This window comes from Panthera uncia, assembly GCF_023721935.1.
Source record: "Panthera uncia isolate 11264 chromosome C1 unlocalized genomic scaffold, Puncia_PCG_1.0 HiC_scaffold_4, whole genome shotgun sequence".
In the NCBI taxonomy this organism is placed as follows: Eukaryota; Metazoa; Chordata; class Mammalia; order Carnivora; family Felidae; genus Panthera; species Panthera uncia.
Genome location: NW_026057585.1, coordinates 77,735,703 through 77,749,096, shown reverse-complemented (window position 1 = coordinate 77,749,096; position 13,394 = coordinate 77,735,703).

Sequence of the window (13,394 nt, the reverse complement as noted above, 5' to 3'; positions counted from 1 at the left end):
CGGCCACGGGGTTCTGAGCATCTTGTCCTGTCTACCTCTCCAGCTTCATCCTTTGCCCTCCATCTCTGCAACTGGGCCTCACACTCCGTTCTGCCACGCGACTTTTGCACACACGGTTCCCTCTACCTAAAATTCTCTTCCCCTTCTCAGCTTACTCATATGTCAGCTCTCTTCTCAGATAAACCTCCTCTGACCTCCTAGGCAAGATTAGTTTCCCCTTTTATATTTCTCAAGGGCACTTGGTTCCTTTTCATCAGAGCATCTATCACAATTTGAAATGATATATTCATTTTGTGCTTGTTTCATTAAGGTCACTTAATGAAAGCTATGTTTTTTGTTTTTTTTCAATTTATTTGTTTTGAGAGACAACAAGGGAGGAAGGCCAGAGAGAGACAGGGAGAGAGAGAGAATCCCAAGCAGGCTCTGCTCTGTCAGTGAAGAGCCCGATGCAGTGCTTGTTCTCACCAACCATGAGATCATGACATGAGCCAAAATCAAGAGTAGGGATGAGACTGAGCCACCCAGGCACCCCCATGAAAGCTATGTTTTATTTATTTATTTATTTATTTATTTATTTATTTATTTATTTATTTTATAAAGGCTGCCCTTCCTAATCCAAAGGCTGCAGCTTTTTTTTTTTTTCATTTTTTTTTTAAACGTTTATTTATTTTTGAGACAAAGAGAGACAGAGCATGAACGGGGGAGGGTCAGAGAGAGGGAGACACAGAATCTGAAACAGGCTCCAGGCTCTGAGCTGTCAGCACAGAGCCTGACGCCGGGCTCGAACTCACGGATGGTGAGATCATGACCTGAGCCGAAGTCGGCCGCTTAACCGACTGAGCCACCCAGGTGCCCCGAAAGCTATGTTTTAAAAAAAGAAAGAATATCTGCTCTGGGACAGGACCGGGCCTTATGTCCTACACTCAGGCCCTGGCACCTTCCTCAGAGAACTGCTCCATAGTGGCTGTGCCGTGAACTCTTCTCAGTTTCTACTGACCGAAGCCTGATCTTCCTCACTCCCTTCTTCCTTGGAGGAAAAGTGGAGGGTTGGGGATTCAGTTTGCAATCAGAGAGAATAGAGATGCAGTTGGTGCTGACTCTAATGATAAGAAAGCACTGGCAGGTGTTAGGAAAGTTAGGGCTTCTTAAATAATTTCCTAAGGTAGCCCTTGAAGGGAGACGAGGACAAATTTAGCCTTCAGGGTTCTAGAAGGCCCCTTCCATACCCCCACTTTACCAAGCAAACCAAGCAATTGGCTATACCTCCTTCATGTCCTCCCCACATTAAAAACAAAATAAAACAAAACTAATATGGCTTCATCTTTGAAACATAAAACATTTTAAAATACTCTTGTCTTGGGGCGCCTGGGTGGCTCAGTTGGTTAAGGGTCCAACTTCAGCTCAGGTCATGATCCTGAAGTTTATGAGTTCAAGTCCGGCATCAGGCTCTGTGATGACAGCTCAGAGCCTGGAGCCTGCTTTGGATTCTGTGTCACCCTCTCGGTCTACCCCCCCACCCCCCTGTTCTGCTTCCCTATCACTCTCAAGAATAAATGAATAAATAAACATTTAAAAAAATTAAAATGCTCTTGTCTTTCCCTCATCTCTTTCTTTTGCTTTTATCTCCTACTCCATCTTTTTTAATTTTTAAGTTTATTTATTTAGAGAGAGACAGCGAGCAGGGGAGGTACAGAGAGAGAACGAGGGAGAGAGAATCCCAAGCAGGCTCCAAACTGTCATCACAGAACCTGATGTGGGGCTAGAACTCACAAACCATGATATCATGACCTGAGTAGAAACCAAGAGTCAGATTCTTAACCAACTGAGTCACCCTGCTACCCAGTCCCCTACTTCAGCTTTTGCTATTTTTTTAGACCTCAGGCCCATTTCTACATCAGATGCTGAAGCCTAACTAGTCTTCCTTTTTCCCTTACCCATTGCAAGTTCCCCTTGCCTTTAGACAGGTGACCCAATGAGGTGACCCAAATCCTCACTCCTAAAGGCTCTGAGCCTGGGGGGATCTAGAGTTATGCAGGTCTTCCTGTGCCATACAGCCATGTCAGATAGTTGTTTGGTGGGCCCAGAGCTGCTCCTCTCTGCCTCTCTTGTGGACTCCATCTCTCCCAGCTCTAACCATGTGGGTCAAATGGGAGCCCCGTGAGTCCAGGCATAGGAACCCCACTCCAGGTGAGTCCCTTCTCTGGGACTTTCTGAAATAAAAGGAAGACAAAGCTGGGAAGATGTATGGGCAGAGCTTTAGCAACCACATTCCCTGCCAAGTGGAAGTCAGTTTGGAGTGGGAGTAAATGATGCTTACACACAGAAGCAGAGACAAAAGACAGAAGTCCTGGTGATGTTCTGGTCCCTGTTTCCTGAGGCCTTTCTATAACTTCCAATAAGGCCCTTGTTTTGTCAAGCCCACCTTGAGTAGAATTTCCTTTGCTGGCAATCAAAAGAATCCTGATTAATACAAGAGCACAAGGTAGTGGCCCAGGGGTCCCCCTCATATACCTCTCAGCCCTCATTAAGGAGTGGCATCTCTGTTTCCCCTTGGTAGCCATTAGCAATCCAGCTTACACTGTGACCTCCTTTGAAATGCAGTGGAATCATCTCAGTGTTCCCACATTATAATCATTTCTCCCAAGACGCTGAAACCTCCTGACCTGTAGAAGCTAGAATGTCAGAAACAGGAAGCAAACTCTTCGAGAACGTCATTAGGTATACTCACGTAACACGCCACACCTATCTCTGCCTCTTCATATGGATTCTGGCTACAAATGACAAAGAATTATATACTGACTGTTGACTTAAAGCCTCTTGTACTCTGCAGGGCAGCACACAAATGGGCATAGTTCTAAATAACTTAATATCTGAGAAGTCAAGTGAATTCCCACAGCATCAGATTGTTGTAGCCTCTCTTCTCTTAGTCAAGGGTAAAGTTGTGTGGGATACTCCAGCACTGTGTAATTAATGCAGTAAGTGCTCAGACAGTGGTCCTGGCCACTCCATAATTTTCAGAAGGCTGGGAGCCTTGAGAACAAAAAACCCTAGGAAGGTGGGGGTGTCCATGTCTGCATGATCACAGACAAGCAGATGTATAGATGTCCGTGATCCATTCACCAGAAGTTTCTGCAGTCAGGATGCCAAGGAATCAGTCATTCCAGGTAGAGCGGTGTCTGTGGCTGTGCCTACCCAGCTATATAGATTATAAAGACTGAATTGGCAAGGACACAGAAATCACTAGAGATGGCCAGTAGCAGCCCAAATAGGCCAGCCCTGGGAAGTGGGTAGATATCCTGGCAGGCAGACAGATGTCAGAGCCAAGAGAGACTAGCAATGAGTAACCAGTGCTAGGTGCTAAAGGGCCTAGAGTGTCAGACAAGGAGACAAGGGAGATGAGAGGTATTTCTACCCCAGGAAATAGGACAGGCATAAGAGTTCCTTCCTCTATAGGTGGATAATTTCTCAATGTCAGTACTTCCAGGAAGAAAGAGGTGGGTGGGATCAAGGTGTTTCAGCCTCAAAGACATTATTCCTTCCTATCCATTCACTCACATTCAGTACAGAGTGCTCACTCTGGGTCAGGTGCTGTGTTGGGGATTCAGAGCAGGATCAGAGCTGGTGGTGGCCTTGTGCAACTCCCTGTTTAGAAAGGGAAATAGAAAAGAGTGGGCTATACAATGTATAGGTCCTACAACAGAGTTGTAAGGAAAAAGCAATGAGTACAAAAGAGGGTAAGGAAAGCCTTCACAGAGGGGGCTTTAAAGGATGAATGGAAGCTCACCCAGAGAAAGCAGGAGAAAGCAGAGGAGACTGTATGTGATGTGTATGTTCAGAGTGTGGCCAGGGTGACTGGAGCTTGAGGGGAAATGGAGGTAAGAGATGAGGCTAGAGGATAAAGTTGGCCCAGTTGTGAAAGGCTTTGACCATCATTCCAAGGAGCTTGAGCTTCATCCTGTGGGCAGCAGGGAAATAACCGAGCAAGCCCCCAAAACTTCCATGTCAGAACAAAGCACAGGCGTCTAGTCCTGGAGGACAAGCTATATTGCCACCTGCTTTCTTCTCCTTCCCTGAGCTCAGATCATCTGTCAACTTCTCCACAAGGCTTTGGAAACTTAGGCAAATCAAAACATTTTCAACTTCCCAGATTAAATAAAGATAATATGCCTTGAACATTGTAATTGTGAACACTGGACTCCCAGGGCTAAGCACAACCCTGGAGGACCTTTGATGTACCAGAGAGTCCTTAAGGAAGATTAGAAGGAAATCATTCCCCAGAATTTGCTCACCTTGGGAAAGAAGGCCTACAAAGCTGGTGACCTACTTGTTTTGTTCATCCATTTCCCTGCTGCCTTTTAAAGGTAAAATGCCACTCTCCTCTATCAAGAAATTGCTGGGGCACCTGAGTGGCTCAGTCGGTTAAGCATCCAACTCTTGGTTTCAGCTCAGGCCATGATCTCATGGTTCGTGAGTTCGAGCCACATGTTGGGCTCTGGGTTGACAGTGCAGAGCCTGCTTGGGATTCTCGCTTCCCCTCTCTCTGTCCCTCCCCTGCTTGTGCGTGTGCTCTCTCTCAAAATAAATAAATAAACTTAAAAATTAAAAAAAAGAAATTGCTGTGTGATCACTTTAGGTAAGACATGTCCATTCCCCACCCCCAATATGGCTGCTTTCTCAGCTGTTAAAATGAGGGGGAGGTATATCAAATCTGAAGTTTTAAAGCTTTTTTTTTTTTTTTTTAAACCTTGGAATCTTTTTTTTTTTTTTTCCCAAACAAAATCTATGCAGTATATCCAGCTTGAGATCTTGTCTCCTCCCTGAGCCCTCCACTATAAATGGCTCCTGAAGAGGCTCACAGGAAGCTTTTAAAGCTCAGTCAAGGCACAATTTCAAATGCCCTGCACCACAAAAACCTAGAAGACAGATCCTTTCACTCACCATCCCTGCCTCCCCTAAAGGGAACAACCGGGTGTTTTGGAGCTGCTGGAGAATGAAAGGTGGTGTAGACTCTTTCTCCTCAGTGCACCCAAGTGGTAAATGGCCTCTTCCACCAGGAGACCAGAGAGACAAATCTTAGATCCCGAGGCTGTGGGAAACTCTACAGCCCAAAACAGAGGGAGTGAGCTAGAGTTGATCAGGAGGACTGAGAGAAGGGAGTGCCTGTTCCACCCCCTTCCTAGCAGCTGCCTCTGTGGGCTCCATAATCCCCATGCCCTCTCCCCCACTGCACCCTCTGGCCGCCCACCACTCCTCCACCCACCCCATTCATCAGTAGGAGGGCACCGTATCAGTACAGCCTTTCAGGGCCTGACAGGTCCTTTCTGGGTGCCCCCCACATGTAACCACTTAACTCCCAACACAAAGGGCCAGGCTGAATGGGCTTGGAGCCGGCGGCTCGTGCAGAGGGGGAGGCCTCAATAGGATTTGGGGAGCTGGGTGTATAAACCTCTCTGCTCCAGCAGTCCTCAATGGAGGAGCTGGAGTCGGGGCATGTGCCGAGGGGTGGAGCCCGGCAGCTGCATCCCACCCCTGAACAATGATTTATTCATTCTCCCATCACACACAGAGAAAACAGGCTTGGGGAACGTGGCCCCACAAATCGCCCGTGGCCTCAGCTGATTCCCATGGCAATCACAGCAGTTCCGAGTGCCCCCTCCCCCTTGTAATGTCTTGCCTAAAGCCTGCCCTTCCTCTTCCCCACTAGCAAGTAGAGTGCAGTATGATGTTATGGGAGGCCTTTGGTAGCCAGAAGTTCAGGCGGCCTTGCTCTGTGAATTGGCTCCACCCAATCTCAACCTCACTGTCTCAGAAAGCTTCCTGGTCAGGTTTTTCTCAAACCCATTTCACAGCCAGAGAAACTGATGCAGAAAAAGGAAAAAAAAAAAAAAAAAAAAAAGGGCACATAGCTTGACCCACCTCAGGACTGCCCCAGGGGAAGGAATGAAAAAGCAGCAGGGAGTTGGGGGTTCAGCTTGGAAATAACTGACAAGTAAAGGGGGTGCCATAAAGGCTTGCTGGGTGAGTTATTGGCTGCTAACAAAAGGTACCCTATATGTTGTCCCCACGCCTTTCCCCAGCCCCCATCCTCCAGCCACACCTGGCTCTGATTCCTGTTACAATCTTTGGGAGAAACTTTGGGGATGAGGGAACAGAATGAAGACAGTTAAGCAGAGATGCTAAAACCAGTAGATTAAAAAATATGTTGGGGAGGGGGCGCCTGACTGAGGGTAGAGCATGAGACCCTTGATCTTGGGGGCATGAGTTCAAGCCCCACGTTGGAGGGGGTGTAGACTGAACTTAAATAAAAAAAAAAAAATCTTGAAAAAAATGTCAGGTGGGTAGGTGGTTTCAAGAAGCTGAATTGTGACATTTGTTTTGACTTCTAGCCTCCACACCTCATGTGTCACCAGGGCCAGATAAAAAAAAAAAATCATCATAATAAATAAAACTAAAAATCAATAATGTTAGCAGAACAGAGAGCACCAGATTGAAGTGACCATCCTCAGACTGGCCCCTGGGCCTCCTGGCCCCAAGTTCATAATTACCCTGTCACACAGAAAACAAATCTATTGCAGGTGGAAGTGTGGGGAGGTGGGAGATCCTGGGCAAGGGGTTTGCCCAGCTGAAGAGGGGGAAGGGGTGCAACAGGAAGACAGATTGGCCTTTGGTGCTGGGCAGGAGGGGGGTGGTTTGAGACTGACAAAATCTAAAGCCTTGAGAATTTCAGAAAGTTTTCTTCCCTTAGACAGGAGGGTAGATGCACTAAGGGAGGTAGGTGATCCTCCTAATACTGAACAGTAGTGGTGGGAAGTCAGAGGGAAGTCAGGGAGCCCACTTCGAGGAGTGGGGAGGGCAGCTGCTATGCTGCTGCTGCCCTCTGGTGGGCATAAAAAGACAGTATCAACACCTCCAATGCTGGAAACCTGCTGGAAACTGGAGTCTGTCCTTCCCTGTTCTAAAGCCTTGGCCACCGGGACTAGCACACCCCAGGAAGCAGATGCAGAGACATTTTAGCATGCAGGACACTTATTACTAAGTGCCTTTGGGATCAGTATCTGTGGAAGGTTGGAGAAAGAAGCTAAACTACCATTCAGGCCCCTGATAGCCTCAGTCAACCCCTCAGGGAACTCTGAAAGGTTGGATGGCCCTTCAGAATTATCCCCAAATGAGCTGAGATGGGCAGCCCTTTATACTCCTGTCATTGGATGAGGGCCATGCTGGAAAGTGGCATGATCTCAGGCAAGGGGTTCTCTGCTACGGAGGCAATCCCCAAAGGGGCTGACCATGGAAGGCTGTCTGCAGAGAATGCTCCCAACAACTGGGCCAACAAGGCCTTCCTCGAAGGGGAACAGGGCAGCCCATCATGCTCTACCCCACACATCACAGATACTCACTAAACTTGTGTTAAGTGAGTGGCATGGTTAGATCATGCCTCAGGCTCCAGACTCAGTAGGGACAGCCCACAAGTCTGTTATTCAAGCAACTGATCTTTGGAAATGGTCAAGGGAGCCTTAATGCTTGAATTCATGGGTTCATTCATTCAACATTCACTGAAGTTTACCAGTGCCAGGCCTGGAGCGAGATACTTTACAAATGGTTTTCTTTCTTAATCCTCACAACTGTGAAGCTAGTATTAACTTAGATTATTCAGATGAGATCAAGTTATTAAGTGGCTTTCACAGTCCAGCAACACTTTAAAAACTGACACAATGGGACAAGTGCTATTGCTGCTGTCAAGGGTTCTTCGGGCCACAAAGGTCTTGGCTCTGTTCTGTGTGTGTGCATGTGTATATGTAGAGAAATGGCTCTCTCTCTCTCTCTCTCTCTCTGCTTTTAGCCAGAGTATTTTCTCTATCACATGGAATCCTGCTTCCATGGCCTCTTGTTTGAATTCCTTTCTAACAACGTTTCTCCCCAGAGGTAACAAGTATGGGCTTTAAAAATTCCTGGTTGTAGCTACAGAACTACCTCCTTCCCTGGATATTTAAAGGATAGACCACTCTTAATCCCCAGTGTTCTTAGGCCATCTGATAATTAGAAAGTCATGAAAGGCTGACTTCTACCCCTAATGTCTAACTTCCCGATCTGCGTGATCATGTGGGGATAACCTTAAAGGGACAAGAGTTGGAGGTTTCTGCTCCTAAAACCTCTCTGTACCCTGTACCTCTCACTAACCCGATTTTGTAGGAGGTAAGGGTTGGAGAGATAGAGAAAGTTGTCAGCTGCTGTTCTATTACAGCCCTGACAGGTTCTCATTGTTGAGAGCTCTCTGAGCACTCCAAGCCAGCAACATAAAGATTTTAGTTTTCTCATTTAGATTCCAATCATAAAGAACTTGAAGGAAAATGAGGTGGGGAGGGGGAAGTTTGGTATCATGGAGCAATTTCTGGGTCTGACTACAGAGAAACAAAGTACCCTCAATACTCCTCACCCCCTCACAGCCACACACACACACACACACACACACACACACACACACGCCTTTCCTCCTGGGCCCCCAGAACCTAATTTTTCACATTTGGAAAATCCAGATGATTTTTGCCTGGGTCCATCTGGTTTTCCAAATAACCTGTCTTTTTGATAAATAACATAAGTTAAATTAGACAAGACAAACAAAGAGGGGGTGGGCAGTCAGCTTTTTTCCTTTCCTCAGCCTCTGAGAGAAAGACAGGGTTTGAAAAACATGTACCATGACTCACTCCCAACCCTGCCCTAGCACTTTCCACCCCTTAGGCTGGGCCCAGCGATTCCCCAGCCTGCAGCTGGGAGCTGCCTCTTCACCCCCACCCAGAGCCCACCAGCCTTCAAGAACAACAGACTGTGGTTCTTTCTGAAATGAAGGGAAAGAACCCAGGTGTTCAGCCCCATAGCTTCCTCTGATCACCCTTAGGCTGTAGCTACTTCAAATCCCCTTTTCCCATTATGTATCCCACCACAGGGAAGAACTAGATCAATAAACTGAAAATGAAAACCTTTAAGGTGAGAGAAGAGAGGACAGGAAGAGGGGATGGGAAGGACGTGGATAGTACAGACAGACAATACAACTACTAGGGACAGAGATCAGCACCTACATCTCAAAAGGTAAAGTCTGAGGTGACACCAGCTGTCCATAAAGCCACGCCTATTTCCCCAGCTTGCTGCGAGTGTCCAGGTACACAGCTGGCTTCCATCCCAACCACTCCCACCGGTCCCAGCATAGAGCCAACCCAGGCAGCATGGGCTGGTGGCTCTGGCAAGGCTTGACTTCTCCCCACTCAGCAGATCATAATGAGGCATGAGCCTCACCCCATCCTCAGCAGTGGGCTAGTGGGCATTAGTGCAGCCTCTTACATGTACTCAACCATTTCACATTAATTTGTACCTCTGATCCTAACCACAACCCTGTGAGCTAGACCAAGCCATTTCACTCTGGCCTCATTTTCCAGTTGAGGAAAAAAGTTCAGAGAATGAATTATCTAAGGTCATGCCACTTGTAAGCTGCAGAACAAGGATTTATGGTTTCACACAGCTATCATCTCTATTCTATCCCACACTGAAAAGCTTCTTTGTATGCAGTTCAGCTCCAAGCTTTTCACCATTAGCTCTTCCAGGCTTCAAATCACTCCTTGCTCAGTAAGTATTTGTTGAGTAATTCTATATGCCAGGTATGGCACCACCTATGCTTTTTTTTTTTTTTAAGATTTTATTATTTATTATTATTTTTTAAGTGTTTATTTTTGAGAGAGAGAGAGAGCTCAAGCAGGGGAAGGGGACAGAGGATCCAAAGTGGGCTCTATGCTGACAGCAGAAAGCCCAATGCAGGGCTTAAATTCACAAGCCATGAGACTCAACCGACTGAGCCACCAGGTGCTCCTAAAGATTTTAACTAATCTCTACACCTAACATGGGGCTTGAACTCACAATGCTAAGATCAAAAGTTGCATGCTTTATGGAGTGAGCCAGCCAGGCACCTCTTTCCATTTTTTGACAAAACAGATATGGTCTCTGTTTTTACAGAATTTAGTCTAATGGGGGAGGCAGACCTAAACAAACATTAAGGTGACAAACTGTGATAAAAGATCCAAAAGAAAAGGAAAACTAGCAGAGGTAAACTGATTAAAAAAGGGGTGGTAATGGAAGGCTTCTCAGGGGAAGTTAGATCTAAGCTAACACCTGGAGATTTATACATTAGCCAGACAAAGATGAAGCGTGGAGAGAAGGGCATGCCAGGAAAAAGGAAGAACACTCTGGAAGGCCCTGATGTGGAAGAAGAGTGGAAAGGAGGTTGAGAGACAAAGCCTTGTAGGCTTGAACTTCATTCCGAATGCAACGGAAGACATCGAAAGATTTTAAATGAGGACATGGCATCCTCAAATTTATGTTTATACCAAGGTTACCCTCTGGCTGCTGTGCATAGATTGAGTGGAAGGGGAGCAAAACTAGGAGAGAGATCAGGAGGCTACCACAGTACCCTGGCAAGAATTATGGAAACTTGGAATAGGGCATTGGCTACAAAGCCGGAAGAGAGGTGATTCAAGGTGCAATTTGGAAGTAGAAATAACAGGAGTTGATTTTGGAAGGAAGGAGATATCAAGAATGCCCTTATAGGGGTGCCCGTCTGGCTCAGTTGGTGGAACACGTGACTCCTGATCTTGGGGCTATGAGTTCAAATTCCACGTTGGATGTAGAGATTATTTAAAAATAAAATCTTAAAAAAATTTTTTTTTTTACATTTATTTATTTTTGAGACACAGAGACAGAGCGTGAAAGGGGGAGGGGCAGAGAGAGAGGGAGACACAGAATCTGAAGCAGGCTCCAGGCTCTGAGCTGTCAGCACAGAGCCCAATGCAAGGCTCCAATTCATGAATCGCGAGATCATGACCTGAGCCGAAGTCAGATGCTTAACTGAATAGGCGTCCCTAAAAATAAAATCTTAAGAAAGGGTGTGTGTGTGGGGGGGCCACCTGGGTGGCTCAGTCAGTTAAGTGTCCAACTTTTGATTTTGGCGCAGGTCATGATCCCAGGGCAGAACCTGCTTGAGATTCTCTCTCTGCCCCTCCCTAGCTCTCACACATGCCCTCTCTCTCTCAAAAAAAAAAAACACAAAAAAAAAAAAAAAAAAAAGAACGGCCTTATAAATTAAATAAGTCACGGACATGTAATATTCAGCATGGTGATTATAGTTAATGATATGGTATTGCATACTTCAAAGTTTCCAAGAGAGTAGATCATAGAAGTTCTTATCACAAGAAAAAAAATTTGTAACTATGTGTGGTCATAGATGTTAACTAGACTTACTATGGTGATCATTTCACAATATATACAAATATCAAATCATTATAATGTATACCTAAAACTAATATAATGTTATATGTCAATTACAACAACTAAAAAGAAAATCTTTTCAACTCAGATTTGAAGGAATGATAAAATGAAATAGAATTTTTATAACTTAATAAAAAAAAAAGAATGCCTTTTAGGTTTCTAGCCTGAGTGACTGGGTTTATGAAGTACCGTTTACTGAATGAGGAATGCTGGAGTAAGAGCAGATTTTTAGAAGGAAGGAAGATCACATTTTTCCCCCTTAAAGTAAGCTCTGGGCCCAACATGGAACTCAAACTCACAATCCCAAGATCAAAAGTTGCATACTCCATTGACTGAGCCAGCCAGGCACCCCAAGGAAGATCACATTTTTAAGATGCTTTTTAAGATCACACATTTGAGATGTTTATGAGACAAGGGGCCTTTTAACGAGTTGTCTACAAACATTATGATTGTGACAACGGGAATTTCATATTTATGCTTGCAGAGTAGCACTTGGCATAATACGTTCACATATTTTCCAACTTAAGCCTCACAGTAACTCTGAGACAGGCATGAATTACTATTCTCATTTTATGCATATAAATGGAGGCTCTGAAAGGTGTGGTATTAGTATTCATTCAACCTTTACCAGGCAACACTACATTCCAGGCCATGTGTCAAGGAATGAGTAGAGGGGCATCTGGCTGGCTCAGTCGGTAGAGCATGTGCCTCTTGATCTCGGGGTTGTAAGTTCGAACTCTACGTTGGGTGTAAAAATTATTTAAAAATAAAATCTACACTAAAAAAACCCAAAAAACAAAAAAAGAATGCAAGGCAGAAGACAGAATACCATCTCAAATATGATATAATCAGATAGCATGACACTCTTCCCAGAAATACTCTCCCCTATCCTTAGGTAAACAAGTCTGAAGACAGGAAGCCCCATGAGTTATTAAACAAGTACAGGAGACAAAAACCAAAAATGTCCAGTTTGAACCATTAGAAATTCTCAAAGGGTACAGTTTATGGAGCAGTTGAGATGAGGGGATTGCACAGGGAGCTGAGCAGCTTGTCCCTATGGTGCTTTGGTGAACAGAACCTGATGCTTTATGGAAGAGGCCCTAGAATGGTTTGTGCAACTGTAGACTGAATTAGTGAGATCAAAGACCTGTTTACGCGAAGTAAATGCCATGTGTCCCTACCCCATGGTGTGGAACTAGGAGGCAAAAGGGCTGACATTGAGCATATCTATCTCACAGATGCATGGGCTCTCACCCCTCCAGGTATGCCATTTCCAAGCTAGTTGAGCTGAGTGCTAGCAGGAGCTATAACAGCAGGCCCTGGGGTTTCATTAGAACATAGCTGAAGCTGATGGCTCAATGTTTTGGGCACAAGCATATGGGTCAGGTTGCAACTCTCTGCTCCAATCTTGTTAGCAAGGTCAAGACTTAGCTTGCCTTAAACAACTATACTGGCATGGGAAAAAGTCACCTAGTGATTAAGACTCAACTTTTCTTTCTCCAAAGAGTGCTTTCTTTCCAGAGCCTAGAACAGAAACCATACGCTCCCTAGATTTCTTATGCACTGCTTTTCTTATCCTCAGTGGTCAATCAATTCCAACCCTCTTCATCTCTCCCCGCCAAAAAAGGATATGAGAAAGCAAGAGGGGAGAAATACCTAGCCCTCCTTCCCAGTTCTTTTGCAAGGCAAAGGCTACCTGTCTTGGGCACTGTTTAAAGAGCTCAAAGGGGTGCGCTTGGGTGGCTCAGTCAGCTGAGTGGTTGAGCATCTTAACTCTTGATTTTGGCTCAGGTCATGATCCCAGAGTCGTGGGATCAAGCCCTATGTCAGGCTCTGCACTGAGCATGGAGCCTCCTTGAGATTCTCTCTCCCTCCTTCCGCCCCTCTCCCCGACTCACGTGTTCGCTCTCTCTTAAAAAAAAAAAAAAAAAAAAAAAAAAGCTCAAAGGGAGGGGCATTAACTCTCGTTTTGGACCCACAGCTGCCAATCAGAGGGCTATAACAACAGGTACCATGTATGTAAAGTCTCTTTACCTGTACTGAACCCAAACCACTTTGGGAGTGAATATGATCAATTAAGCTGAGAGGTC